The 27,256-nt window shown below is 35.5% G+C and overlaps 1 protein-coding gene across 6 annotated transcripts in view; it reads right to left on the reverse strand.

The window, feature by feature from the left end:
- The window catches only part of LOC114532247 (zinc transporter ZIP10-like), a 40,511-nt gene extending 18,514 nt beyond the window's left edge, over window positions 1-21,997 (reverse strand). The window contains exons 1-2 of one of the 6 annotated variants that reach the window (XM_028553994.1): window positions 21,909-21,997; window positions 10,792-10,868 (exon numbers count right to left, since the gene is read on the reverse strand). The gene's annotated coding sequence lies outside the window, so the exon portion shown is untranslated. The other 5 variants (XM_028553919.1, XM_028554070.1, XM_028553842.1 and 2 more) reach the window with 5 other exon arrangements.
- Window positions 21,998-27,256: the final 5,259 nt, after the last annotated feature.

Genomic DNA, 27,256 nt, shown 5'->3' on the forward strand with positions numbered 1-27,256 from the left:
ATGCAACCAGTTGTTCAATTGACTCTATAATCTTTCTTTTAGTGACTAAATGCGTACATTCTTGAGTTTCTGTTTGTGAAAAATTCTGTTTACGCCAAATTCATTTCTAGAACAATGTAACTTGTTTTGTATTATTATGTTCCGAGACCAAAAGAGGGGGGGCACTCAAAAGATGGAACGTAGTGTATTACGTCATAAAACGCTCGCGCTAAGCCAATCAGATTGCTTGCGTGATATTATGAAAACATTTCTCAACCATGTCTACGATCTCTATTTTGCCCAATATAACTTCTTTACAAGGAAGTTATCTTATTTTATGTCGGTTGTGGTCATCACAGCTGTGGCGTATGACATTTCAGCACTATGACTCTCCCATGCATTTCCGCCGAAATTTGTTTTAATCAAACGCAAAAAGGGTTGTAACAATACAAAACAAAACTATATAGATAATACGTAAAAACTATGCATGGCTGGAGTTGAATCAACTGCCTGTTTTGGGTTTCTATTTAATTTTATGAAATTGTATGATTTGTATCACATTAAATTATTCGAAATTGTAGCTATTATAGAATAAGGATATGCCTATAGGCTTCGTTGGAAACTAAAATAAAGTAGATAGTCCGAAATATCGATATTTTATACGTGATATTCAGTCGTAAGTAAGTAAGCGTTTTGTTTGGCAATGCATGGCTTAAATGAATGTGAGCTATAGAATCTGGGTTCAAAAAAATCCGGAACATGCGAAATTTATTAGCAATTTTTATTAAATTTACGCGCCCTGCATTGTTAGAAGCAAACAGTTAGGCGAACCTAAATGGATATCAGGATATTACTTTTACGGTTAATCTTGGACTATGTAGACACAGTAGCGTTTTCGCGAGTAATTATTTTCGTTTTCATGCTAAAACGGCTTCAAACACCGTCAATTTAAAGTGGAAATTGAAGAAATTTACCATATCGAGCATATTTCTCCCCTGGATCATGTGGACAGGGCCCACTCCACAAATATTTTTATTCGAGAAATGGTATGGTGGGTGTGGCGTGTTGAGAGAGAGTGCGAAGGATAAGTTATCAGTAGATCAGATATATCTCACATTATAAATCACACTGGTCGTTAGCTGCACTATGGCATTTCAAATTTCAATGCATTCATTGTGCTGTTAATTTTCATTTTACGCAAACTAAAACTTTCGCCTCAAACTAACTAAAATATTTTAGATTAATATGATTATAAGTGTGTTCCAAACTAACTAAAACATTTTAGATTAATATGATTATAAGTGTGTTCCATTACCTCCGACGGTGAGCAAGAACCAACTAGCAAGTAAACACGCAGGTCGCGACGAAATTTCGCAAAGATTTAGCGATGCCAATCACACGAAATCCAGCGTTTACATTCATAGACAAAATGATACAGGGATTTATGGATAGAGTTAATCTTGTATGGATGGGAATGAATGCCAAATGCATGCGTGCCAACTGCTTGCAGGCGAAGATAACAAGCAGCAGTTCTTTCCCAAGTGGACTGACCAGACTAGTTATACAAACAAGTTATCATTCTCAAGTGCTTAAATTTAAAATTAAATGTTATTAATAGTTCGCTGCGTGGCGCATGTTATTGTTTACCATCTGCAGACATTTGCAAGCTTCCCACGAAGCCATCATTATCATAACGTATTTTTACCTAGATGATACCTCGCTCTTTGCCCGATTTTGCGACTGTTGCATGGCGGCAAATAAGAAATTTAGAGCTAAATTTGGTTATTACCCCGAGCAAGACGCCCTGAAGAAGCGCAAAATGAGATATGCCATCTGACACAACGATTTTACCACGCACGCCAATTGATATTACAAACTATATACCCAAAATCTCATCAAATACCCTCTTGCATAGATCTAATCGTATGTTACTGCTCTTGTTAGACCATTAGGTTAAGTATATATACGTATTTCGATCCGTGCAGATCTATCTGGTGCTTGCATGGTAATGAATTTTGCCATATCTATGTGTTTCGAACGAATTAATCATATTTGGTCACTTTGAATTGTTTGCTCGCTACATGAAATTTGATATTTCAGTGTATTTAGTGGGAGCGATAAATTAATTAGTATCTGAGGTCTAGTTTTAAATTCGAAACGGAAAACCACATCGCAATAGGCTCGCTATATAAAATTGTTTATCCGTGGCCATGGGTAGAAATATTTTCGAAAACTATTTATGTAGATTGAAACTTGAAAACAATATCAACGTTATTAAAAAATACTTTTATAACGCGAATTGATTATTGAATACAAACATCGCTGGATAGTCAGTGAAGTGGTTTTGAATACCAAAGCAAGGTATTTTCACAAAACGTAGACCTTGTTACATACCTAGTTTAGCTTATTGAACTCCTTTTAATGCTCAGTTTAGCTTATAAGAATTCTCCTTTTGTAACGCAAGTTGATTGCCAACGTCGGTGAAATTTGATTTCTATAAAGGCTTTTACAGTTATATACTCTTACCATGTGCCGAGTTAAGCTTTGTGGCATCACACAACACACGCTACACACTGTACAAGTTGGATACATTCACTTTGCCACGATGTATAAATATACCTTACAACGTGCTTTTGTCTCATTTAAAGTGTGATAGGGTTATATACGTACGTCTACTACACGATAATATTACAGCGAGTTATACACATTGCAATGCGCCTTGTCACTACCCGATTTCCATGTATTATTTTATGTGAACGCACTTACAGTGATGCCTGTTTCACCAATAGCGTAGTACAATATACCCGGTACAATGAAATATTTACAGCTGGGACAACAGATGAATAAAGTATAAGGTTATTGGTGTTTATGTAGAAGAATGTGGAACAACACTGACCTTTGTGCCTGCCTTCAAATATCTTTGCCTTATGCCCTTGGTTGGCTCTCGCTTGTGCCTGTTTGCGACTTTCGCAACTAAGCGATAACTAAACCAGATCCTCAGTGTTCACACACCGTTAAAGCGGCGTCCGCGAATTAGTTCCATGTTCAAAAATTGACGGAATTTGGCTGCATTTTTCCCGATGATTGTTCGAGTGGTAGAAATGAATGATAGAATGAAAATTAGGACTCTATAGATCGTATTGTTTCACCCTGCGACCTCCGCTGAGCCGTTGCAAAGCGTGGAAACAATCGCGCGTATGGCATAACCTAGTATGGAGTATGTCACCCGGGGTATTATGGAATATACACAACTACAACCTAGACTATATAAAGAGATAAAAAGCTTAAAATGGAATTGTTTGTTATTGTCCTCGATGAATGTCGACCAATTAATCAAGGGCATTCCATGACAGCTTGTGAAATGCTTGAATGTATTTATATCTGTTGCGTAGATTTGCGCATTCGCCACATCTTAGCGCTTTGTGGTTCTAGAATTCGAGTATCAGGTATATTCTGAAGAATTGTGAATCGAAATTATACATATCTAGACGTATTTGAGGTAATTCGACTATTTCGACATACCTTATATATGCGAGGTGAGCAGATGGATCACAGATTAGCCTCCCTTCAAATTATATCACTCGTAAATCGCGCTCTTGTGCTGTGTGCATGGTCTAAGCCAAAGCGTTTTGAGCTAATGCGCAGGCGGTGTCTAGGCGCGCGTACTCGTCAGTGTCAGGGAGATTGCCAGATTTAATTACATTAAATAGATGGCCAGAATTTAGTAACAGGTGATTATGATCTCGAAAGCCACGTGTGGCCACGGTTTTTATCGATAAAAATTAAACAAACAAACAGGACATTCGTAAACGTTAATATGGCGTACCAAATCAAGAATACCGTCGGTATTGTGTAATAGATAAATCTACTTAGGAAATGAGGAATTAGAATCTTCCAGATGCCATGGGGTGTAATGTTATATTAAAACTGCGCGAGCATTAACGGCATATTACCTAAATTGTTTACACATCTCCCAACTATTATATTTTGAAATTGTTGAACTGTTTATAATAGATCCATTTACCTTTTACTCAGAATCGGTTTAAAACTACAGCCGTCAGTATTTTAGGATGCAACTTGCCACATAACGTTCTTCAGCGGGTGACCCCAATAGAACGGAAACTGTCATTCTGTTCTCGAAACAAAGGGATTCTTTCCACCCGTGATACGTCCTCCATCACAAGAAAGTTAATTAAGTTATTAGGCAGCCAAATATGGAAGAAGACTTAAGCTGCTTGTATTTACACACTGCCACATGCTGTACTTTTCTCCCTTGATCGTATTGGACAAAAATCAGAACCAAATATGTAGCTACAGCGAATGATCAACCAGGACATATGCTAATATGTGCATGCAATTTGTGCACGATGCATTTCGCTAAATTTGTTTGACGTTTTTTAATAGAAACAGCTAGAGTATTACTGCCATACGAATGGAATTTTTGTTTTTGTAAGTATCATATAAAGGCCATACATTTAAGTAATTTCAAATATGACTTGACGAACCATGGGTAACGAATATTCACCGGTGAATATACCATGCATATACGTCATGCGTATGTATAAGGTAAAATGACGGTCTAAGTACCCTCGCACATCGCATCCTATCCGGATATGTAAATAAATTTTAGCCAACGGAGATTGTTTTGAACAACATTATCACAAAACAACAATCCACCGATAGCTTGGATTTTTAGCAGTCACCAACACTATTTATGCATTTTTCTCGTCCAACGCCTAACCTTACCCGAGACAAATCCAACGGAAACGTTTTATTTACTTGAAGAAATATCTTCCTGGTCAATATTTTTTAGACATCGAACAAACACAAAAATTTTTGCATCTAGATTTCGACTTGATTTGAGCTTTTTGCGTCAATCTCATGCGAAGTGAACGCATCTTCAGTGAAATTTTGATCGTATCTGAAGTGATGGTATATTTTTAGAGATGCGCCTTCTTACTATATGTGTTCTGGATGACGTTCTTCGTCTGAACTATATATCCGCAACCACCAGGCCTGGATGACGTTGTTCGAAGATATGTCCGAAATGGCAAAGCTAAGGTCAAGGTAGGAACCATAGTGACAACATTAACTAACCTTAAATCGTGCGCTCTAAAAGGTGTGCGCTGTGCAGAAGATAGCTTTTTTGAGGTAGCTGTAATCGTGGCCGAAATTATATGACTAGTCGATAAGTCGAAGCTTTTACGCAAATGTATGCACGCAATGCATGGTCATTGCAAAAATTCTTTCATCGCAATTTTTCTACACGTGTAAAAACGCTCAAGTTGTTCCCGTTTGAAAAAAAAACAGGAATTAGAATTGTTACGCCGCACGTATTCCTCAAACCTGCTTGTCAACAGTTTTGTTTCAATCTTAACAGCCCTTTTAGAGGGATTGAATGTTATGCGTGAAAACGCTCAAATTGTTGTTCCTGTCGAACTGTTGTGACGCATGTGCGTTTATCCGCCTGTACCCAGGCCCTCGCGGGTGAGGGAGGGGTCAGTCAAACTTTCCGAATGAATTTTCCCGACACGAGCTGTTCATTAGTATTTTAGCCATTTTATTCTTATAAGATCATCTTTTCTATTTAAATTATTGTTTCTTGATTCTTAATTGAATCATTAGTTATTGAAAACATGAATCTTGTCCCTTTAGCCTTTGGGAGTTAAAAAGTATTCTTATCGTGCGAAAGAAAATAAAGCCGTCAGAAATTTGCCTGGAAGTAAGTGGAAGTTGTTTCACTTGCAACAGCGCAAAATGGTTTAACTCATCAGAGAACTAAAATTGGCTACAATAGAATTTTCAAATAAAGCCTATAGAATTTGAATATGAAAGGCACCGGGTACTTGTTAATCCACCTTTTACACGCAGAACAATGGTGTATGGCTAAACCCAATACAGTTGTTCGGGTTATTTCGCGATCGGCAACTTAAAACTGGGGTAAACTCAATCTGGAGTGAACTCGACTGTTTAGTTAAGCGAAGCATGCATGCATGCACTATTTCACGACTTAGTTCTTTGAACTTTTCTCCGATAGCCTGCTGAGCCCGGCAAACACAAACAAATAAATCCGTATAATATAGTATAATGTAACTAAATGAACCCAAACCATGTTCTATCAAATTTTTCCACATTAGCGCTGCGTAAACTAGGAATCAAATTAAATTCTCTGACTTGGTTGTTCTGCTATATCCTCTGACAATGCGCGGTTTTCGAAAATTTGCGGGGAGTCATGGATGCATTACAAACATTACAGGGCGCCTCGTATTTACCGCCTTCTCCTTCAGACACCCTGCTGCCAATTATAAAATATGTGTTATTGACGTTGTGTTTTTGTCCTGATCTCATTCTTTTACGTAAATCCGTCCTATTTTGAAAACTTGCAAGCACGCAGTTTGCGGGCTCCCCTGCAGATAACGGGGTTTGTTGGCAGCACACATATAATACAAGATTGCCTAACTTTATAAAAAATTATACACGTATTCATAGTAATCATTGTACAGTATTGTGTTCATATTGGGCTATAGTTGCTCTGCATAGGCTATAAATTATAAGTCGACAATAACCTTGAAAACTGTGGAAATTCGCATTTATCATTTTCGCTCAGTTTGGTGACCAGTGCAGCTATATCAGCTCTGCGAAAGTCCTAATCGTGTCCGGTAGGAAGTCCTAAATTTGTGACTTGATAAGGAACAATTTCTCTGCGTCAAATGAGATAAGTTAATATCATATATGGACGAGTCCATGTACGGATATAAAAAGTTTTTTAACCTATTAACGATATACAACTTGAGTTTATATTTTTGATAGATAAACGCCTTACACTGATATCAATATATGGACTAATAGTCTCATGTAGATTAAGCCTAAAAGCTTATATATTATTTAAATAATTTGAAATATGGTTGATAAGCTCTAGTGACGATTGTGGCTATTACACATCATTGAAGTTACATATGTCAAAACACAAATCATAACATATTTATACCTGCCTATCGTATTGGGAAATATGTGAGTTCTTTTGATCCCAATTGCAATGAAGTGATTACAGTTAACTGGGCACGTCTTGCCTTCCATTCATCTTGTTTGTTTCAATGCATGATAAGGTATTTTACGCACTTCAACCCCCGCACTTCAAGCTACTCAAAGGACAAAGATATTAGAGAGAGAGGAGTATTGCATAGCAATAGCAATAGTTGATATATTTATTTAAACACTGAAAATATGCTGGAAATGCAGAAAGTCAAGAATGTTCATGAATAGGCGCATGGGCACGAAGTATATACACTCGGTCCTGCACCTTCGTGTGTTCACCCTTCTTTAACGACGATTCAATGGACTAGAAAGAACACCATGTATAGGCACATCTATAGCTGAAGATAATTTGCACTGTCCCTATACATGTGCTAACATCAGTAACATGCATATAGTATACTAACAATGAGCGTTCTTTGACCTCATTGATAATCTCATATCAACAAACTTATTTGCTCAGTAATTTAATACCAAATAACAAGTGTTGCACTTTTAAGACGTTTATTCTATCAACTTGTCAGCATACTAAATGCACTTGAGATGATTATAGCCACCACTAAACGGGAGAATCTGCACATCTATACACATGCAGTTTGCAACAACACGACCTATTTCATATGTTCACATATAGCTGAAGTTCCTTTAACAAAACCAATTTACTTTAAAAAAAAATGCTGTGCGTCTATCTGTATAATTGAAACGTATAATAACTATAATTGAACTGGTTGCCGGAAATATTAATATTTAACTTAACCACCCACTCAAAACGGAAAACACGAGGAGATTTTACTCTGCAAACCCTTGTGGTAAATAAAGCACAATGAATAAAGTGATGGGTGCATGGATCACCGTAGAGATGGCAATGACAATATTAGTAATTTTAACTACACGATCATAACAGTTATCATAATATATATTACATATAAATAATGATGCAAATGTAGCACTTCGGGCAAAAATAAAAAAACTTATTTAATATCTTTAATCTTTCTTTCTTTAATAATTTTCTGCAAGACCTGAGATTTTGGTAATTTCTCCTTTTTGAGTTTTTGTATCTGTCTAAGACGATCTTGTTATGCAGAAAACAGCCCGTGTCAATGACGAAATTTCCCCCCGCCCCTAAATTTGTATATGCGTTGCTTTAAGTGTATAATGCCATATAAAGTAAGCATAATGTCAGAATTTATTGCTTTTGATATATTTGAATTAAAATACTATTTATAGATGTCAGTCTATGTTCGGTCACGAAATTGGATTACTATCAGGATTCTGTACGAGTTATGATAGATCCTCAATCATACGTGTTAAAACGTACAAGAAATATTATTGCATTTGAAATATTCTATCATCGGTCGTCAGTTACTAATTTCCGAATCGAATTTGAACGACGCAGATGCATTGGCATAATACTCACGATCCAACCTACTGGCTACGTCAGGTAAATAAAAGTTTCCACCAAATTTCCTTGAATGTACACAATAGGGCCGGGATTTGATAGTCTCCGTGCGTTTGCCTTCGCGGTGAGATTATAGTTGGGACAACAAACCACAAGGAACTGTATTTAGGTATTACAGGAGACCAGAGTTTTCATTGCCACACAGCAAATTCGAGAAATTTCCATTCAGTGAAGTAAAAAATTCACATGACAGAATAGTGCTGAAATTTTCACGTACGAAATGTTGAAAAAACGTCAGGAATGTTACATTGAAATGCCACTGAGAAATTTTATCACTGGTAATATAAGCAGCTCAACGCGTTTTTTTCGTTACACTGGGTGCGAGAACATTCAAGACTCAAGATAGCCCTACCGAGTACAAACTACAGACACACCAATCGTTAGTCGAATTTATAGTTTGCGTCATTTTTCTTCCTCATGATTTTCAATATTATTATCATCTGGCACACCGGCCATGACATATATGCAGAAACTGAACTACATTATCGAAATTATTGACAAACGTTCTCTGCTTGAAATATTTATTATTAATTATCGAGTAATTATCGCAACATCAATCGATGATTATATTGCATGCATGTATCACGATTCAACGTTGTCAGTTTGGTTGAATAATTTAGCCGGGCACAGTCATGGGTAGACCTTTGTTTTCTTTGTTCTGTTTTCGTTTCCTTTAGACTGAACTAGCACAAAAATAAAGATGTTTGGCTGGTTTAATTCAGCTTGTCCGGCAACTATATCACACTTTGAAGGACATATGACGTTATTAGAAAGAACTTTGAAAATTATGATCTAACATTCTTTATACGGTTTCTCTTTCCTCCTACTGAAAGTACGTATACAAGTTTGTTAAGTGTTTCCCAAGATGCAAATAACTCAAGCTAGCTTTTGTCATGCTTCCACTAAAACAGTATCAAAGTTTCTCGAAAATCGTCATTTTAGTCACTTGAACCTTTGTTATCTAATTTATTAGGACAATCAAAAGAAACTCATAAGTGCATGTAAATTATGTCGTAATTGAATTTTGAGTGGAAATTGAGATTTCACGAGAATTATAGTAATTAAATTGTTCCATGCAATAACGAGAATCCTCTTCAGATCTAACCAGGGAAAATTCAGCAACCTGGACCCTCGAACTGGTGGTTAGTGGCAAGATTCTAAGTTTCTTTTTGAAACATATATGAATCGCTATTTGTTGCATTAGGTTTACGCCGAGCTGTGCTCATATAGCTATCTCTCTCAGTTGAGTATAATTTAGATAATATAATCAGGTTATATTTCTCGAGATATTTCTACCTCTGATGCCGATTGTCACTTGTCAGTATAAAACTCTTAACTTTGTATCTTTTATTACTGTTGCTGTCAAATTCTTCAAATCACCGGCCTTCTTCCCATGGCACTTGATTAGTACGTGGTTGTTAATAGTATGGGTGGGGAATCCGGTGGTACGCACAATTAGACATGGAACGTTCTAGTTTACTGCAATATTTATGTTTACCCATGCAAGCATTCAATTTGTCTCCCAAACTCATTTCAGCACCATGTCATACATAGTAAATCAATCCATGCCTGCTGACAAGCATCTAATTGCATTACACTATATATATGCATGTTAATTCCTTCATCAGTTATATTTATTTCATATCTACCAATTGCATGCATTATTCAATCATCTATAGTATAAAGGAAAGCGATATTCGCCCATGACGATGTTGAAAAATATGTATATGTAGAATTCCTATATTGTCTATTTTCGTGAAAAAATCCTGCTCAGTAAATTTACTGCAGGCAACTGCAGGCATGATTTATTTTCTTTTATTGTATGTATTCCTTACAACCTGTTGTAAATCAGCTTCAGCTAGACTTGATTCACGTATGGTACATACAGAAATATTGCTCATTTGATTACTGCGTGTAGCATAACCTATATATATATATATATAGCTTAAGTATTTCAATCCTCAAATTCGTGTTGATTCCGGTGGTATACGCTTACTCACAGAGAATATTTAATATTAAACTGAGCCATCGAAGTCCAGCAGAAATGTTATAAAGGGACAGTCCTGAGAGGTGACCTGTTTTGGTTCACTATCGCTCCATTAGACTATGTAGTATTAGTCTCTGTACTTATAGTAATAAAACGTCATATATATTTTTTTCTGCTGTTAAAAAACTGGCAATCGTGCGAATTTGTCTGCATGAATGCACAACGGTTAATAAATGCACGGTTTATAAATGCATGGCCATGGTTTAAAACGTCTGTATGTAAACATATCTGTTCGATGAAAATTAAAAGTACGATATTAGATTTGACTACTTACGAATTTGGAGGTTTTGAATAATATCTCAAGTCGATCTTCGGTGCATGCAGTTAGACACGTCCTTGTCTTTGGTTAGCCTTGAAATAAAATTGAAATATTTAGCGAGTCAATCCACAGCAGGAACAGTAGAGCTCGAATCAGCTATTGTGGTACACGTTTATTTGTTATAACTTTCAGCTGTGTTTAGGTCAAATACTCTTAGCAAATCTAAAGATCAACAATTTAAAATTTGAAAAACCCTTCAAAATCGGAAATTCCAATGGGTCTTAGAACACAATCTGCGTCTTAGAATACTAACAATCAAGGTGATTGCACACACCAACACGATCATTATCATGTATTTTTTAAAGAATTTACCTTAAAAATCAACTAAAGTATTCTGAACTTTTATTAATCTATTCCACATCTTGAACATGTATACTCTTAGTGTGTCATTATTATGGTCTGACTCTCGGTGTGAAAAAATGCAATGTAAGCTTTTTAAAAATGCAACCCTGTAACGATCATTTTCGTTTCATCTAAGTCATATGGTAGAGCTATATGGGCGACTATAATAAGCGATAACATTTCAATTTTTAATATCATTTCAAAAAATGCGTTGCCTTTAGCTAATAAAACACGTTCTCGCTTATATACGTCGCCGGGCATAGCAGCTAGTCGTCAAGGTTACAATATTTACATGCAGATAAAACCAATTTCGTGACACTCTGCGACTGCCAGCCCAATAAAGGTTGTGAACCAGTAAAGGACGATTGTAGCTTAGCAACTGTTTTAGCCCCAGTTTTATCTGTTTGTTTTTTAGATATTTCATATTTCGATTAGAAAATAACAAGCCGTGGTTGATCCAGCCGCCTTAGCAAAAATAAATTATGTATTTTGAAGAATATTTTCAAAATAGCATGTTTTGACCAAGCTCCGCTGATACCAAGTGGGTGTTTTAGAGAACAGAGGAAGAAACAATCCAAAGGAATGCAAACAAAGGAGTCAGATGCAATTAAACGTGACGATGCGATATGAAGGTTCTATCAAAGCGTTCAAAGTGCTCCGGCTTACAGCAAGATAAAATTTACTTCCAGGGTTTGATTAACAGCACTTGTATATCGTTCGATAATTGAAATCCTTATGGTAACCACAATTGTTTGTGATAGAAAGACAACGTTGCTACATACATATCGAGAATATATATAGTTAAAATACTATGAGAACTGTTATAGTATGTTTTGACAAAATTTCGCTGACACCAATTATAAGAGGGTGTTTTAGAGAACAGAGGAAGAAACAATCCAAAGGAATGCAAACAAAAGAGTCTGATGCAATTAAACGTGGCGATGCGATATGAAGGTTCTATCAAAGCGTTCAAAGTGCTCCGGCTTGCAGCAAGATAAAATTTATTTCCAGGGTTTGATTAACAGCACTTGAATATCGTTCGATGATTGAAATCCTTATGGTAACCACAATTGTTTGTGATAGAAAGACAACGTTGCTACACGCATATCGAGAATAAAGTTACCACAATTGTTTGTGATAGAAAGACAACGTTGCTACATACATATCGAGAATGAAGAAAATATACATGCCATGCATGCATCAAGAATAAAGTATAAATCTTCTCAAAATCAAGACTTTAGTTCTCGCAATATTTTGGCGAAAATAGCTCTGTCACTTCATCAAGCGGTATTCTGCTGGAAGTATATATATAGGCAAGCCATAGATAGTTAGCAAATGATTAATTTAGTACTCAAGCAAAAAGATTAATGAGTTTTTTGGCAAAATAAAAAGAAAAACAAAACCCGGCCGGGCCGGCCTATAATTTTGTTATGTTTAGGCATCATCATATATAGTGATGACATAGCTGTGTTTAAAAAAATAGATTGCATAATATTTTTTGCAATCTCACGAAACAAGCAGTCGTGATTTCTCTTGATGTGTGAATGCATTATTACAGAAGTTGAATGTGGAGACGCTATAAAGATGTATATTTTGCTGTAAAGATGGTTCTAGATATCGATCAGTTATCAAATCGAGTATCAAATATACTCTGCATGCGAAGAGAAATAATTCTTTATGCCTTTTACGGAACTTTAATTATGAAAATTTCCATAAATTTCCATACGACTTGCGCTTTAGACTAATTTTTGATCGAAGTAACAAGAAGAAAGTAAATCATCACAGCTACAAAGAGCTTACTTAAATTAGTGCAAGTGCAAAGTTTGGCTACGAAATTTTGTAAAATACGGAAAATATAGCCATGCGAAGTTGGAAAATTTTGTGTACTTTTGTATTACTTGCGGAAATGTTAACTAAATTAGTTACACACTTCCGGTCGTAATAAAAAAGATTACAAAATTCGTATCCCGTATGGCCAAATTTTCCGTAATTTACAACAATTCGCAGCCAAACTTGGCAGTTTTACTAATTTTAGTAAGCTCTTTCAGAAATATGTCCTTTTTTTGCCGAGGTAAAAAATTAGTCTAAAGCGCAAGTCGTTCATTGACAAAACACTGATCACGCCTCGAATTGCATGCTGTTATATTATTATGTTGAAGGCATACATCAACATTTCGGATATGAACCTGTTAAATTATTTCTATTGACACAAGATGTTTAATAGAAATTTTCTTATCACAGTTCGCGGGCATAGAGAAAAATATTTCTTGCGCTATTTTTCAGTTACACATTCTTTTATATTGCCCACCCAAAAAAAATGCTATACCAGTGACTTTTAAACGTTTGGACACGCGAATTATAAACTAATGTTATGCAACATAACTTATATATTATATGCATGATATAGAATTGCATTTAAAATAGAAAAGTCAATATATAAATAGAATAGGATGTTCACTTAGCATAACATGGGATAAGTGATTGATTTTTGGCTAATTTTGCCACAAAAATGCACGAGTATAAATATGATGTATAAATTTCGGTCAATCACAATTGTTGATTTGTTGGGGCATGACAGCTCAAGTGAGGAATTAGAGCTCTCGTTTTTAGGAAAACTGTGTCAAGTGATCACCTATTTGTTTACATGTTTATACGCGCCTTAAAAAACCAAGCTAATCAAAATTTTATTCAAGGCAATTTGTGAGATACTTTTCACATATTTACTATAAAATAATTATAAATATTTTAACAAAATTTTCGATTTTTACTCTTTATGAGCGCTAAAACGAGCTTTTAATAAAACCAACTGACGTCATTTCTAACTTACATTTGATTCTCCCATTTTTGTTGATGATCACGTCTCCTAAACCGTCATTATGAAAGGCGTGCACAACACAGAATCATCAGCGGACGCCCACTGAGTAAATGGAATGTGAAAGGTTGAAAGCAATGGCGGATCTAGGGGTGTGCAGAATAAATTACACAGCTCAGTTAATTTGAAATTCAAAACACCTAAACAGCGCTATTATAGTTATAGATTTGAGAAGAATATTTTTACATTAAAATCTGCCAATAATAGTATTAATATATTTTGCATACCCCTAGATCCGCCATTGGCTGGCAGAACCGACGAAGAAGGACGAACGAAAAACAACATAAAGGTTCGGAGGCATGCGCAAGATCATGCAGCTAGAAAGAACACAAATACTATACGAACATTATAACTTATAAAAACCTGCATTGTAAAGATCCTTAACTAACTAGCGTAAAAAGAGAAAATAAAACTTACATAACACTAAAGGTCCTGTTACATGCATGTCGCATGATGCAATTTTTCTTTTGAGAGATGTAAATTAGTTAAGAGTTTTCGAAATGTTGATCATGTCCAGAAATAGGGTAGTGGAAGACGCGACAATAATTCCTATAGTGAATATTACCAAAAACAAACAGCGTTGTAATTTCAACAATACCGCAACCAATTATTTTCACATCGTCTTTCAATTAGGAATTAAGCAATTTACGCGTGTTCGTTGAAGCTACTTGACTTATTCCATCCCTTCTGCTTCAGTGCCGTCAGTATCGACTCTATTTGTGTTTTAGATACATGGAAAATACATTTTGATCTGTAGTATTTTGAATAATACCTTCACAGAATACTAAAAATTTAAGGTGCACAACGGACATTCCGTAGGAAATTAGCGCTAAAAACTAAAAATACGACTGGCGTCAATGCCGATAAACTACGCGATCTTTACAATCCGTCATAATTTCACATACCACATCACTCCTGATTGCATGAAAGGCAGTGAATGCTAATTATCACTATTCAATCCTTTACCGATAAAGCAGCGCCTAATGATTATGATAACGCGTCATACCTACATATGTTACGAATTCAAATACCTGACACGCAATTTGTAGAAAGGCATGCATGGTGCATGCACGCGCACGAAGCGATATGATCAAGGTGGCTTTAGTCTAAAAATCTGCAAGGTTTCAAACTCAGCGCATGCAGTGACAATGTGGCATTATTCGCTGTGACAAAATCTCTTAACAAAATCTCTTAACAGTGGCAGCTGAGGCTATAAGTTCAAAACTGGAATTTCGCTGTCTGTGTTACAGCGACCTCAAATAGAAAATATTTCAGATAAATGCACGATAAACCCCCAAGTCTTCACAAGAAACGTGCTAATACGCACGTGCTAACCTTTGCAGTAACAAAGATCACTGTATGCAACATTACACCCGATTCCACAAAGTCACAAAACCATGCATATAAAAAATCTAATCTTATTTATCAGCTCTTAATTTAACGATCTCGAAATAGCTTTTCTCTTCCGTTAGCTGTCTGTATACTGTTTACGAAAAAAAACTAGTTCTTTATAGTTAGCTATACCGGAGGTAAAATGACGTGCATGGTGAGATTTTTTGATACCAGTAAACCGTAAACGAGCCTTTTTATCTGCGCTTTGTCTGAGATACGAGGAACGGAAAATGGATTTCCCCTTCCAAGTTTATCAGCTGTCACATATGTTTTGCGGAATGCATTGGCACATGTCAGTATGGTTTTCAGACAATATTATGAAGATTCCTGAGATGCTAAACTGTCAACAGAGTTTAAATCATTTTATTTCAATCAGCTGAAAAACCATGCATCCAGTGGCGTAGCCAGCCTGACGATTTTGTCCCGCTATGTAAATTTCGAGTTATTATAATTATTCATATCTTTAGAAATTCATTGTTTCCGATGAACATCAAAATACTAGCATAGCGAGACAAATTGTCAGGCTGGCTGCGCTACTGCATGCGTCCCACATGCAGCCTATTATATATGTATACGCCTATATATTTCACTTCTGATACTGCACATGTCTGCGTATACAACAGCTACGTATATGAGTATATCACCAGTGTGCATTCATGGCTAACGACACAGAATATACATGTACACAGTCGGGTTATATAATACGAAATTCCTTACCTATATAACCTATATATTGCGAAACCGTCTCAGCAGGGTGTATAAAAAATGCCGTGGTCTATGGAGGCTTTTGCCTGCTGTGGTTCAAAGATTTTTTGACCACACGTTTTCAAAGAGTCAACTATGGAAATGAGTTATCGTGCATGTTCCCTACGATTGCGACTCTCGTCTCTGAGTCTTTGTGATACATAGGCTACAAATGATCCACGCTGTGCGAAAAAATGCCTCTATTAGCATCTACGCAGGGGATACTCTTATATAGACATATATTTAACTGAAGCAAAACTAAATTACATCAAAATATCTCTGCAAGAAGATCCCAACCGGGTCAAGGAGAAGATGGAGACAGTCAGTTGATATTTTTATCATAGAAAACAATACAAATATGTCTTTCAGTACACGTCATGGTGAAACCGGTTGTCACATATTTTAAAAAAGTAACAAGAACTTCCTGCTTGTTAGAACCACTTTTTTGAAAATTGTAATCAGTTCTTTAGGTATAAAACCATGCAGTAGCCCTCTTATGGTTTCATCTTGAGAAGCCACAATTAACGTGTATGTTCGCTGCAAACGTACCTTCACTAGCTACTTGCTCCTCTCAAAAGCATTTTTTTCAGTCGCTAGTATTTATAAACTGTGGACAGGTTTGGGAATTTGGAATGATTTTTTTACGAGTTTAATTAGAAAGGGTGGCGGTAGTTTTATTCACAGCGTGATTATACTACTCCAGCGACGTTAAAATGGTACCCAATATGGACAATAGCCCCTGACGCTTAAGCTTACGGGGGTCAAAACATAACAGAAAGGCGTTTGCGTAGCCTAGAACTCTACAGGATTGTTTGTGTATGCACTACAAAAGATTAAACTCACGATGAAAGATCGGCACTTCCACACTTTCTCTACAAATTATGATTGCTTCCAAGATCTTTGTTTGAATTCAATATCTCACTAAAACAATGTATAGCAGTAGATCGCAGGGTGGACTCGATAGTGGGGAGCTAGCGCGGCGCTGCACAACCCTAATTGGTGCTTTAGGTTATAGAATTGGTTGGTGTAGAAGTCCGAATGCCATACATATCATACTGTCAGGATTTTCCTAACGAGCTACATATTTATATTCAACTCAACGGTTCAACCGCAAAAATTATTACAGCCGGAGACATGTTGACTTGCAGGTGGTGATCTATATATACGTATTCACATTCCTGTGTTTCCCTATTTCATCTATTTATAGAGCTGCATAGACATTATAGTTTAGCTTAGTTTAGACCTAAGGCTCTATAACTAATCGAATCACAGTATGACTGACATTCAACAATTAGGTAAACACTTCTTGATTTTCACACTAACGTCTGCTCTGGAAGCTCGCCTCGTGGCTCGTGCATGCATGAAATATTGCCTCCACCTGTTTTTCCTCAACGCTATCCGACAATGGACGAATTATGGACGATTTAAAAGAGTGACGTTCTTTAATGGGAGTTTTGCAATGTTTCAACTGCGGTGCTGAGTTCAGGCCGTATAGACAGACCACAAAATTGGGGGGGGGGGTGTATATTCATATATTCAGGTTTATATACCGTAGGAACAATAGCGTTGGGCATAAGTTGAATGTATGAATATACACCTCCCATGCAACGGCCCTGGCTGAGTTTTATATTCATTCCATTTGCTTCAACAGATGCATGAAATTGCAGTCTTCCGGTTGAAATAACATATTATAAAACTGCTTAATTCTACCTTGTCTTTTACGGATATATGCACGCACGACCACTTATTTGGGCGTCAACACAACTAAAGCGTCCTTGTCATGATCATATTATGATAATCTTGATCATTTTGATTGTCTTATAAAGTATTTTTAGCATATTATTAAATAATTTCTATTTTAATACGTGTACGTCAAGGTCTTCAAGGGTTTTTATGAATTGAGCAGTTTTTTGTAATTGAATCGCTATCCGGGATTAAAAAGACCATGCCAAATGGTATGTACAATTAGCTAAGTATCTTTCTAGAATTCTATAAAACCTCGAATTACATAATTATATATATATCACGCGAAGCCGAAGGGCTTGGTATTTAAAATAAAATATAGAACAATAAATTCCGCGTATATTTTCGGTAAACATTTTGAAAATTCTTTAAATTTTTACTAAATTATAGTATTTCCTGAGGACGATTATAGTTTAGTCAAAACTCAGAAATTAAATTTTTTAAAATGTAAATCTTAATTGGCTTAATTTTTCGAGGCACTTCACGTTTGTAACATTTTTTGCACAGATACGATGATACGATAGGGTGTAGCTATATTAGCTGTAGCCACCTCAGTTTTGACTGACCAGCCTGTATATATTGAACCGATATGATTGAGATATCGTGCTGTAAAATTTTCTATCGACTGCCCAACATCTTTCCATGTAAAATCCATCGAAATGAGGTTGTCGGCTTAACTCACGTTCGAAACCCTTGTTATTTGGGGTCCCTGTTAAACATTTTGGCCGAATATCGTGACCATACTGGAACACGTGTCTACTTCTAATGAGCTGATGATCGAGCCAAATAAATTTGGTAGGTCTATGTGCCATTTGCAATTGTAAAGAAAACCTCATAAAACTATTTCATATGAAAGATACAACCAATACCAGAGATGAATGGATAAAGATAAAATTTGATATATGTACAAACTAGTGTTTACTTGAAATTCGCATTCTTCGCCTGTTTATGATCACCATAATACCTTACAGAGTTACAGTAAATAGAGTAGCTAAATTCTGGAGGCTGGGTTTGGACGACGTATACCACCTACTAGAAAGAATTTTAAATTTTAAATTGTAATATTCAATTTTTAATTTGGTCTATACATATGGTCCTCTGCCAATTATGTTTAATTAAACGTAATATTTTATTGTTCTTTCAACCAGAAATGTCTAGAATTATGTTGTTATTGATCTAGATATAAATGTCTAGAATTATGTTGTTATTGTTTAATAAAATTATAAAACATGAAAAATGCATAATGTTCATTCTCTTTTTCTCTCCATAGAAATACCATTCCTTTTCGCCTTCATTTTGCCATTTATAGCTAATATTAGGACAGGTGCCAAGATGATTCGGATTTTCGCAAATTACGCGGCGATTATGTTGGTGCGTTTGTTCGCGTGACTAAGATATATTATAGAAACGCCCAAGATGACAGATTCGAATCACAGTTGTTGAAACGACGCATTTCGGCGAAGTTCATGCGCTAACATATCCTCTCGTATCACCAGTTACACAAGGAATTGGATTATAATGAAACAACAACTGCAGTGGCTATATTTAAGAAATTTATACTTATACAGTGGTTCGAAATGCCCAAAAATGTCTCTTTAGGACCTACGTTATACTCGGGGGTATTTTGAAATAAATATAAAATATGTTCCATGAGTGTACAGCAAAGGCCATCGCTTTAAAAAAAAACTATTTTAGGGGAGCATATAATTAACGTACGTGGTTAATTAAGACCATTCCGTGATGCTTGCTCATAATTAATGTCTAATAAACCAATATTTACAATAAACATTGTTCCTTCTGAGAAACCCATTTAAGTGAGATATTTCGTTTGTTATATAGTTGTATGTTTTAAAAACAACTCAAACTGAAGTATGTTAAAAATCTTTGTTGGCCACCCGTTATCAGTAAACTCGCCTCTCGTACTATATGCATACCGACGTTTGATAGATTACTTCAGACATGTTCTTCGGTTCGTATCATTTCTTACGATCTATACCCATACTTTATCACAAAACGATCTGTGACTACACGCGAGGTCTGACATTAATTAATGGAAAATTCATCGGAAATCGCCGATGTTACTATATAATGTTTCTCAAGGGTCCTTGTTTTAAGTATCTTACAATTTAATACCCCCTCATTATATAGAATATAAATGTATATGTAGATCGACTGTGCAAATTACGATGGCTTAAATATTCCACGACAGTTCAAAAAAGAAATATAAAGTATTATAAACTGCATAGCCACTCTTATACTAACAATTTCATGCGTATACAGAAGTGTATATATTGCCAATAATATTGATCACAGCCGGCCACTGGTAGTCAATACAATCACTATCGAAGCACTGTTTGTGCTCGGTATTATTTCGGATCACGCCTTTCAGTATATATATACAGAATTTTAATTAATTGCTATATACCTAAAGTCCTCACAATGCGAAAATCCGGCTTTCTCAACGACCCTTTCTGCATATAAACTAATAATAGATCGGCTTTTATAACGGTATTGGTACTCTAATGTAAATAAATACGTCAAGGTTTTACTCTTCGCTGCATGTCTAGCTATATACAAATTCATACACCACATATACAGGTAATCAAGACATAAGCTTACCTTCTATGCTATAATGACACACGAATAGTGGCCTTGTGATCGATGTCTTCGAACCGTTGTGTTATTTTTGAAGCCCTGACTGTATACGTTATACTGAGCAGGACAAATGTAACCGGTTTGACATATGTCGGAACTGTGTTTAAAATGTAAAAATTTGCACTTGGCAAACCAGTTGTTGTTATGCGACGGTGTTATCTGTCTCAAGGTTATCATTATGCATGCATGCCGATACTTAATAGCTCTTGTTTAATGGCTATAATTAGTAAGGCCAAAGGTTTAAAATTCCATGATTTGACTCAGTAAAAGATCATTAGTTAACTGGGTGATATTGATAAAAGTCTATACACGCATTCATGCCAAATTTATCTTTACCTAAGAACACGTATTTTCGAGCTAATTTCACAATTTACAACTAGCCGTGATACGCGCGAGGGGAATTAATTATAATGTGTTTTACTTTGGATCAAGTTACTAAGCCTTTCACTCAGTACTGATGTTTGCTATAAGAAAGATTGATTTCACTTGTAACTTAGCAATTGAGATTTTTTTTACACAGCATGCATATATCTGCAAGAATAACAGGTTAGAAAAAAACGTTAAGTTGGGTATAAGGGTAACAGGGCAACAGTAACAAGATCTGATGTATAATGCAGGTATAGATTAGTCACAATTAATCTGAGCATGAACCCATGAACAGCAGACCGAATCATGATGAATGCATGCTTGTTGCAGCAAAACATTACAAAAATGACACAACTACAGAATTTTGGTATCGTAGCGTCTTTGACTGCCTCAAAGAAAATCGCATTTTTAACCATATTTTTCTATACTGCATGCATGGGTTCACAATAATATATTCACTATATTGAGTCGGATTAAAATTTTATTATCACGTATCGCCTTTGGTCATATAGACATTTTTCTGACGATAGAATAGACTTGATTTATATAAACAGTTCGCCCTCATGCAATAGCATCATTTTTACAAGGCGGTATTGAAAATAATTTTTCTTCCGAGAACACGTTTCTTAATATATTTAAATACGTTCACAGCACGCGCGAAGTACGTTAAGGAAGTATACTCAAAGTTAAATTTCAAACTGCAATCGGATTTGACAAAAATGTTTCCTTGTTACACATATAATAAAAGTCTGGGAAGAAATGGAATTTGCGAGTTAGAATCCCACTCGAGCTCGAGGAACGAACTTTCAACTTTATGAATCCCAGCATTATCAGACATATTATAGAAGGGTCATACATGATAATGCATTAAGCCAACATATAAAGTAATAAACATGGCATACAAGATGGAATGTTTCCAACAATGTCATTCCAACACGCGTTAAACTTATGTACTCACCGTTCGATTAAACAGACCTTTTTAAACAAATGCTTTTATCGTTAAGAAAATCCAGAGGAAAGGTTTGACAACGTTGTCTGGTATTTTATACGGTGACAATTGGTAACATGATACGAAAAACAACAGTTGAGAGTGCAACTGTTTCAATGAATAACCAGCTCAACAAATCATATTGAACGCAAAACAATATAGCGGATTTTACGTAGGTTGTATCAAATTTCACCTTCAATAAATCATGCAATATATTGGTTCAAGGCCAAGTTTACGTACATAATGATCCATCCTTTATATGAAATCAGCACTTATATTGAGAGGTAAGGTCTTTATTCAAAACTTTTCGTGGTAATATATTTAAATAATCGCTTATAAGCGATTTTGACCTTGGGTTTGGTGGTTCGACAATTGATTGTGAAATTGAAAAGCTTTTTATTTAATTTATTTGTTTTTCATTTTTCATTTTAAAATGAAAATTTCAGTTGCGTTGAAAAAGATCAAAGCTATAATTTCTTCTAAAAGTTTGACCGTTACATGCATAAGCATGAATATTCAGTAAAATATGGGTGAAACGTTCTGAAATACAACGCAAAAAAGTGGAAAATGTACTTCACAAGATACACAGAAACCGAAAATACCTTTTCTACATAGCCTATCTAAATGGAAAGCTTTGAGTTCAGGTTTGGCTCATTCAGTACCAGCAAATCCCAACACATTAAAAATACTGGGCCGGTTCAAAATCAATTCACTGAATTCAATAGGATACGTCATGATATCAACTCTTAATATAATATCAATGAGACTAACGTGAATAAATTTCGTTTAAAAAAAACTCCGACACGGATCTAACCTCGTAGCTTTTATGGCTATGCTAATGTTTACAAAATCAGTTTCCTGATGCATGCTCGTCAGGTGAAACTGAAGAGAATTGATCATTAGTTATAGGTCATATGCATATAGTGGCTCTTTCAAAGAATAAAGCCTCAAAGGAAATTTACTTCAAACTGTAAAAACACTGTACAAGGAGGTTCTTTGTCAATGTAGAGTGTCCTATACTGAGATATTTATTCAACTTGCTTGTGAAAAATAAGTAAATATATATATGTGAATAAAGCCGGCATCAAATGACGATATGCCACAAGAAGTTTATGAATTGTAGTCGTTTTTGCCTTTGCTCAAATTTAATTATGGACATGTCATCGCTAAAAGTGACATTTTTATCACATCAAATAGATAGTAAAATTTTTGAATTAAATTTTCTAGCATGCATAGCTTATATTTTCGCTCATTAAGTAAAATTTCTGCTCTGAGAATTCTAAAGCATTTTGATTCATCTTTATATTTTCAACTAGTTTGATTAAAACTTGAAATATATGGCTTTGGGAGATTACCTAAGTTTTTATAGAATGTAAATAAACGAATGAAAATCAACCACGAATTTTGAAAACTTATCCCTCTTACTTAATTTTGCAATTTACTCCCCATCAGCATAACAGAATGTATATATATTAAATGTGAAAAAAGTAAATATGACACACACATAAACGTATGTACTACCTTTCGATTACTTAACAAAATAACCGTGATGTAGGTAAGAACTTCAGGTCACTATATATATAAATTATATTTTTGTCACGAAAATACTTGGCGAATATAGTAAACTTTTGGAATTATTAATATTTATCATGATTTAATTTCTGCAATTCATATCTTGTAACCTGAATGGTGATTGGGTGATTGGCAACTCATAATTAGGGTTAATTCTCAAATCGCACTCCCCTTAGCTAGTGAAATTGCAGTATTTGCCAATGATTGCAGAAGACATTTAATTAAGCACGTTAAATTGGTATGGTTACCGTAAACTGAAAATTACGAAAAGTCTGAATAATTTTCTGGTACACCCAACAGTACAATATACTGAATACCCGACTTTTGTCCAAGTGTACCTCAATATTTTCCTAATCATGTTTCTAAATGCTGCATGTTTATACGTAAGAGCATATTCTGCTAGTTGAACCGGGGACGACTACAAATGTTTTAGATCATCTTGTTATTCTAGTCCCACAAGACTTGCAGAAATGTAGACAACGATAGTCCAGTACCATAATCAGGACCCACTATGCAGGATCTTGCAGGATCACCTCGTCAGGCTTAAGAAAGTGGCGAAGCCAATACCCACCTTTCAGCCCGAGTTACGATAATCTCTAATACCGAAGGTCAGCCAAGTCAGGATAATGCAAAGCATTAACATTTGATCCCGTCGTCGATAAACTGATAAGAAGTTGGGCGATATATCAGTTTTGTGCGGCTGCGGCAGCCACACTGCTGACACCCGCCCACGTTATGCTTAATTTCAAGAAAACAAGATTTATCGAATGGCGATGCGGAGCGGCTATATTTGTTGTTTTGGAATACTATATTTTCTGCACTGGTATATATAGTACTAAGATTCCTTACGTGAAACTGTACTAAGAATTCTTTTGACAGGAAGCTCCTTTTAAAACGCAGATTATTCGGTAATAACATGGAAGGTTATTACATGATATTATAGTAGGACAGGACGGAGGGAATTGACCAATCAGCTGCGATTTTGATTGAAAGCCGTATATAGCTCACACGATCATCCTAATCACTCAGTTCGATAAGGAATATCAGTGTAATTTTGTCGGGTAGAGTTCGAAATTAATTGGATCTGTCACATACTGAATAATACTGAAAACATGTACATATAAGTATCAGAGAAAGAAGCTTACAAAGTTGTTGAAGCCAAAGACGATAGTCTTTCTAAACTAATATGCAGAAATGCAATGTATTAAGTATGTGTGATTTATTGCTGTTTAGTGTTTATCCACTCACCACGGTTCGCGGTTTTAGAAACCATATAGTCGGTGCCCTGCAAGTCTACTTCTCTCCGCGTTTTCGAATAAAATCCCTTAGAACGAGGTTTCTACCTGCTATAAACTGTAAAATTCTGACTCCTGCAGGGCAGAAAGGACTATATGCAGTTTCAAAAGAACGGTGTTTATCGGATTAGCGAAATAAAACAAGGCCCCACTATTGGTCGAAAGTTGATCACTGATTTTGATCACATATTTTGCTTCTCATCCAATCAATGACCGTGCTGATGAACAAACCGAAGCCCGCCTTGCCAGGTACAAGTGGGATTATAATTTTAAAAAAGTTAGGTCAACTACTGTCACTACGTCCTCAAAATTTAATGCGTATTTCGGTAATATTTGCAAATAATTGGGATATGGACCACACAAAATGTTGGAATCTATCCAATATTTGGGATTTCTCATCTGACTTTGAAAGAAGTTTAATATTCTTGTTCTATTTATCTAACGACCTAATCATTTAAAAAAGAAACTAGATTAGATGGCGTTTCATCTTTATTTTTGAGGATATCTAATCCAATGTTAGCCAAAACTATTCACAATTAGACTATAGAGTAATTTGAGTATCAGCTGTGGGATCTTTCTAAATTACGATTACGATGCAGATCCAATTCACAAGGCGTACGAATTAACTAATCTAGGCTTTTCTTGGGACTCTTTGTAAGGTTCCCGAGGCTCATATATTTTGATGTTACTAAACCTATATAACTGGCAGCTAGCTTCATGACATCCTACCCTACGTGATACCCAAGTTACACTTCGACCAAAACTACCATCGCACAGCAGCCATGACGCGAACGAACGTATGTTTAATCTATGCGATAAATATTAATGCTATACCAACTGCATGATGTTTCCAAGGTGATCTTGGTGAGTATAGTGAGGTGAGGTGAGTATATATAACAAGTCCTCGTTTGCTTTTTTTTCAACATCGTTCTATATATACTCAGTTCTCTAACACACTACTCAGATCCTTCTCTTTTCGTCACATATTCACATGAAAGTGATGACACCACACATCTAAACCATGCTTCTGTCCTGGCACCAAGCAAAAGGGCTTATCAGAGGGTCTGACGAATGATTTCTAATAATCCAATAACATATTAAAAAACAGAAACACCAAATTTATAAAAAACTTCCTTCAGTAATCTTTCTACACTAAACTCTTTTTAATTGCCTTGCTTCTCGTATACTGAAGAAATAACCATTACCAGAATTTTTAAATAATTTTAGAACCTTTTGTACAATATAGAAATATATATGGAAATGAGTGAGTTTCGTTTTCTCAAGAGTCTGAATGAAAACATTGAGACTCGAGGGAATTTAAACAAAACACACTATTTCCCGAGGTAGTGTACATTAAGTGCTTTGTTATATAGGAACAAAAACGCATTTAAAAAAAATACTTTACTTTGTTATGACAATATGCAGCCAACACTTTTTCGCATATGAATATTTTATAGAATATGCGCAATATAAATGTGAAATATTATTATTACAATTATTACTTGTTTCACTGGCAGGAAACATTGCATTTATTTAAAGTCATGTGACTACGAAAGAACCAATCACATTTAAAATGCACAGCACCTATATAACAATGTATTTTAGTGTAACTGGAAGTCAAGCCCACACTCATTTTTTCACTAGTTTCAAAAAAAATTATAAATTTATACCTTGTATAAAATAATTGACAAAATCCATAGGATCAACTCAAAATCGGAAGCTCCTTCATAAGTTAATTATGGAATCAATTTTGATGTCTTGCCAATATCTTGATTTGTTGCCTTAATTTCCCCTCATTTCTTATCACTGCATACCACACTTTCTTCAAACTCCACCCGTTGTTAAAAGCCACAAAAAAGACAGCACATCCGTTAATATACTAAATGAAAGTGTGTCCAAATCATCATCTGTTATTTTCTTTCGCAAAAGTGATAATTCATAATCTTATAAAACCCTGAAGAATTTCCTTGTGTTTGAAGTGTACGCGCAATAACGGAATTCTCTCTATATATAAATATCTTAATGGTTTGACCTGGGTTTTTTTAACTCTGAACTTTCAGCCCGTTTGACCTGCACCGTCGCCTTCAAATAAGCTAAAAGTAATTAGCCTAAACATCACAAACAAAAATACCGCGCGCAAACGCATCTAAACATATATATTTACGCACTCACGTGAAACGGTTTTGAAACTTTGCTTTTGAACGGTGAACAAAGTATGGGTGACACCCACGCATGACGTAACCACTCGAGTGGCTTTAAAACAATGCTCGAAAGATGCTTGAAAAACAAAACTCTGAATCTGTGATACAATTGATTTTTTCCAGATAATTGTTATATTCGGATTTAAAACAATTATTTCCCAGATCTGTAAAATAATTCTAAATGATATCTCTTTAAGGTACATTCCATAATGTAAACAAACGCTTTGTTTACATTTTAAATCCGCATATT

Source organism: Dendronephthya gigantea, unplaced genomic scaffold, assembly GCF_004324835.1.
Source record: "Dendronephthya gigantea isolate DGI-Jeju-01 unplaced genomic scaffold, DenGig_1.0 000000F, whole genome shotgun sequence".
Taxonomy (NCBI): Eukaryota; Metazoa; Cnidaria; class Anthozoa; order Malacalcyonacea; family Nephtheidae; genus Dendronephthya; species Dendronephthya gigantea.